This window comes from Chelonia mydas, chromosome 7, assembly GCF_015237465.2.
Source record: "Chelonia mydas isolate rCheMyd1 chromosome 7, rCheMyd1.pri.v2, whole genome shotgun sequence".
Taxonomy (NCBI): Eukaryota; Metazoa; Chordata; order Testudines; family Cheloniidae; genus Chelonia; species Chelonia mydas.
Genome location: NC_057853.1, coordinates 97541551 through 97546345, shown reverse-complemented (window position 1 = coordinate 97546345; position 4795 = coordinate 97541551). Strand labels below are relative to the sequence as shown.

The following is a 4795-nucleotide window of genomic DNA, read 5'->3' as shown; positions in this document are numbered from 1 at the left end:
TCAATTTCAATAGGTCTGGAAGTCTTTATTCTCTGTGAATCTAAAATAAAAAAAAATCAAGACATTCTTTTGAGACTGCTATAAGAAAGATTTTGCATCAGCTTTTATGTGTATTGACCACAACTCAGTCACTCTTCACGTCCCATGAGATTCTGAAACAGAATTTTAAAGATAACTCATTTTAATAGACATGGCCATTAACCCTGGGTAATAAGATACCAAACTTTGCTTTTCAAAGCACAGTGGTTCATAAAGGTGCCATTTTGACAAAAGGGGAAACTTTGTAAACAGAAGTATTTTAGCTTAGGGCAGTGCAATGCACTACATATTACCTTCTCATCACTGCTGGTGAGGCACATCAGCTTTTGAGCTTATTCAGTTCTTGGTCTTCCTGCTGAGGCTGCCAACAAGGGTGCCAGTTGTGATCAGTTTTTAACTACAGACACCTGTATATTAGTAACCAGACTGAAGCTGCCAACCAACCTCCTCACATAACCCAATAAGCTGTTGGATCAAATTAAAGAACTTCAGGCTCTACTGACAGCTTTTGGATGAATATTCATGGACATTTTGCAACACTAACCAGAAATCTATAATAAGTCTGGGTCACAAAGTTTAGGTCACAAAACTTCATCAAAATAAAATGTAATTAAAAACAATTGAAATATTTTGTACACCCAAGCCAAGTGAAGCCTTCACTGATGGACCTCACAACTTTCAAGGTGATGCACTGTATTTTCAGGAATCCCACTTGGCTTATTTTACAAGCCTTAGACTCCCCAAGCATTAAAAATTTTTAGTATTCAGCAGGGAAATGTGGTAAAAACATGTCACAGACTGCAGTACATTTTCTAGGAGAAAGCAAAAAATAAAGGAACTAGTTGTCATACAAGCAAGAACAAGTTCAAAGGTATTAAAATCAGACAATGCTAATGTTCTTGACTAAGTATACTGAGTAATGTAAAAGAGTAAGTAAAGGAAGCAGATACAGCTCACTAGATAGAGGAGAAGTGCCTATAGACTGGTGGGAAGTTACCTTACACTAAGTTACATTATGTCTGACTAGGTTTTTGAAAGTCTTATGATTAAAATTCAAGAAAGTTGCAGGCTTGATAGTTCTATCATGAATTAGATATTCGGTAAGAGACAGAAAACAAAGTTTAGGAATGATTTATCAATTTTCAAGATTGTAAGAAGTAAACAATGGGCAGTGAAAGGTTCTATATTTAGGATTGAAGTTCTTTATGTTCTGGATTAGGTGTTGGACAGTGAGGTTGGAAAAACTGACAATGACAAATTATTTAAAGCAGTCAAAGCTTGAGAAAACTGAAGAACTTCAGAGGGATGTAACAAAGCAAAAGCGGTTGGTGGCATAATGGCAGATGACATTCAGTGTTTTTAAATGAAAAGTAAGGAATAATCTGATCTATACACAATGAGGCGTTCTACATGAATAGTAAACACCCAGGAACAGATCCTGGGATTTATTTGTAACAATGGTCTCAGTGTAAAATATCTGCTCAATGTGTAGTGTTGATCACCAGACACTTTTTTTAAAAAAAGTGTTAGGGTGTATAAAAAGGGAATAGAAGACAACATTAGAGTATTATAAATATTGTAATGTATTTACAATGTAATATTAATATTAATGTAATATTGTATTGTATTTTTGCAAATACAGACTAACACGGCTGCTACTCTGAAACCTATAAATATTGTAATGTCCTTACAGAGACCAACTGTATGACCTTACCTTGAGTACTGTATTTGAGTTCTGGTCACTGTCTCCAAGATGTTGAACAGAAATAGGTGACAACAATCATTAGACACCTGAGAAATTGAAAAAAAATTAAGACAATTTAGTTTAGAGGAGATTAATAAGATGGATATCCTAGAGATATGCAAAACAACAAATGGTAAAGAGAAGGTAAATACAGGTGCTCCTAGACCCAGCATAATACAGAACAATGGGACATTCAATGAAATGTATACACCATTTTTACACAATGCACAATTGACCTTAGGAATTCATGGTAACAAGATATCATTGAGGCTCAGGGCTTAGTAGGAATCAAAAATGATTAATCATTTATGTTGATAATGAGAACATCTATATTTACACTGAATAGAATTTAGAAAAATAAGGGCTATGCATCAGGCCTAAACCAACCACAAACTGGTGATATCAGGATAACCTTTTAGGCAGATTATTCATAGGAAATTGTCTACTCTGAAGTTTCTTGCACCTTTTCTGAAGCATCTGGTACTGTTCTTTGACAGAGACAGAATAATGAACCATATGGACTGCTAGTCTCATCAGGTAGGGCAGCTCCTGTGTTAAAGGGAATTCACAGTTGTGATGAGGGCACTCACCTTTTGAGTACCTCCTGCTGCTGCATCTGAAACTACAGGCCTCTTCCTACCCCTGTAAGTTGTCAGCCTTGCTTGGCAGGTCAGTGGCTCAGCCCTCTCACCAAGTCACACAATCAAAAGTGGACTCCTTTCTGGGTAGCAAAGAGCTCACCAAACTGTCTGCCCCCACCAGGGTATTTAGCCTTACCTCTGGGCTCTTTAAATCAAGCCCTTCACTTGGGAACCTAAAAGAACCCTGTCCCCTTCACAGGGCTTAGGTCACTTTGTCAGTGGGGGAAATCAGGGTTCATCCAGTACTCCAGATTCCAACCCAGGGCCCCACAATCAGCAGCAACATACTGTTACCCTTAATTATTTCCTGCTGCATTACCTGGGCCTCTTCCTGCCTGCCCCCTTTATCTTGCTCCCTTACCTTTAGGGCTAGAGTTCTCAGGTCCTCCTTCTCCCAGCTTAAGCAAATGCAGCCATCACAAAGCTTTGACCAGCACTAACCCTTCTACTGCCAGGCAAGAACTGACCTACTCAACCCCTGCAGCTCCTTTTATCTGAGCCTGCAGGGCTCTAATTGGCTGCTTCCAGGAGACCCTTCTAGGCAGGCCTGGAGGATCCACCTCTGCTGCTCCTTCCTGGGGTGGGGTGTAGTGGTACCTCAGGGCTTCCAGCAGGGGTCCACAAAAGGCCAGGTACACTCCTTCAGATCGGAGTATGAATCAGTCGTGGATTTGGCCAACACAGACCAATCAAATACACATAGTGTTTTATGTGTGTTCAAACACAATCAGAAAAGTGGAAAGACAATGTGCTAACAATACAGAATTATTTGTCTGTAGTTAAATGAGTGGAAAATAAAAGGTGATGTGGATTGGGTCAAAGAGTTGGAATACTAACTACATTTTCAACATGCCTATACACCAAATAAATTTTCAGCACAATGATTTAAGATAGGTTAGCTGAGATCTGAAACAAAGTCTAATTCTAGGTGGCAGTCAAGAAAACTAACAGGATCTTTGAATACATAGTGGGAAATAAGAGAGCAAAACCACACTGCATCTATCATTAAAAGTAACTCCAGGCTACTGTGCACACCTTTAGGTGTCATACTAAAAGGAAAGCTTTGAACATATCATACGGCAAAAAACATAATTAAAAGGCTCAGAGTTTACCATATGAATGGGGACTAAAACACCTATAGGTGACATTTTCAAAGGAGAATGTGGAAGATGGGTATCTAATTCCCCAGTGTGACTTTGAAAACCTCTCCGTAAGTTTAGAAAACAAGACATACTGAGGGGACATGGCTGGCATACAGAAGTACAGAAAAGAAGAGAGATTCTGTTAGCGGGTCCTTCTGAGGTCATATGAAGCAGTAGAGAAAAAATAAGAGGAGCTCAGAGAATTTAGAAACAACTTCTTTATTCAGAGGAGCCTAATTCTTGCAAATGCTTATGTACATGCTTAACTTTTTGCATGTGCATAATTTCATTGGACTCAATAGGACTGCACGGATGTATAAATATTTGCAGGATCAAGTCTTCAGTACATCCTCCACTAGCAGGGCTACACTTACTCTTGCTGGAATACCCAAGATGACCACTTTTCCTCTTGTGGGGTGAATTCCCTTTGAAGACCAGTGATCCTGGCCCAATATATAATAATGGGATGCAAAAAGTCAATGTAAAATGACATTCTTTATACTTATTTAATACAGGTCATCTGAGAACTGCAAAGTACTTTTCAAACAATGAGTGAATTTAGCCTCCCTTGAATGAGTAGGTACATCATTAGTTATCACCATTTGACAGATCAAGAAATCGATGCTTAGAGGAATCAAGTGTCACACAGGAATTCAAAGAAGAGTCAAGGAATAGAACGAAGGCTTCCTACCTTAGCCAAACAAGAGGAGAAATTCATAAACTAGTTCTGAAATTGTCCTTATTCAGTCTACAGGTTCCTGGACTCCAACAGATGGCAAGCATCATATATCTTGATAAATCAGCTAACATGCACAAAAGCTGATATGGCAAGACTGGAAAGGGGATGCATGTAGCATTCTTGAGATCAGGGTGAAACAGACTTTCATTTCTCAAATTTCTCTCATAGTGCAACTCAGCCTAGAATAATTTCTTGCTTATAGGGGAGTTTTAAATCCTTGAGAAAAAAAATTACAGTGGAGGTGGTAAAACAGCCTTAGCTGTGGCAGCCCTAGCTGTTTACTTTTACTTGGCAGCTTAAAGATTCAATATGAGATCATATTATAGTTTACAGGAAAAGGGAACTACAATTGTAGTAGTTCTAAAAAAACCTCATGTACCATCCGTCAGGGTTCTAGACAAAACCTGTCACATATTCTGTCAATTAATCTGAAATTCATTCTCTCCCACATAAAAGAACACATAAACATATCACAGTAGCTGGGCTAGGA

General features: G+C 38.6%; 1 long non-coding RNA gene across 2 annotated transcripts; it reads right to left on the bottom strand.

The window, feature by feature from the left end:
• Window positions 1-364: 364 nt before the first annotated feature.
• On the bottom strand, window positions 365-2878 carry LOC122466702. 2 transcript variants are annotated; one of them, XR_006292431.1, is made up of 3 exons: window positions 2786-2878; window positions 1754-1830; window positions 365-400 (listed from the first exon to the last, which is right to left on the bottom strand). It is a non-coding gene; the product is annotated as an uncharacterized LOC122466702 (long non-coding RNA). The 2 variants fall into 2 exon arrangements; XR_006292430.1 differs by lacking the exon at window positions 365-400 and adding an exon at window positions 807-851.
• Between the last annotated feature and the right edge of the window lie 1917 nt (window positions 2879-4795).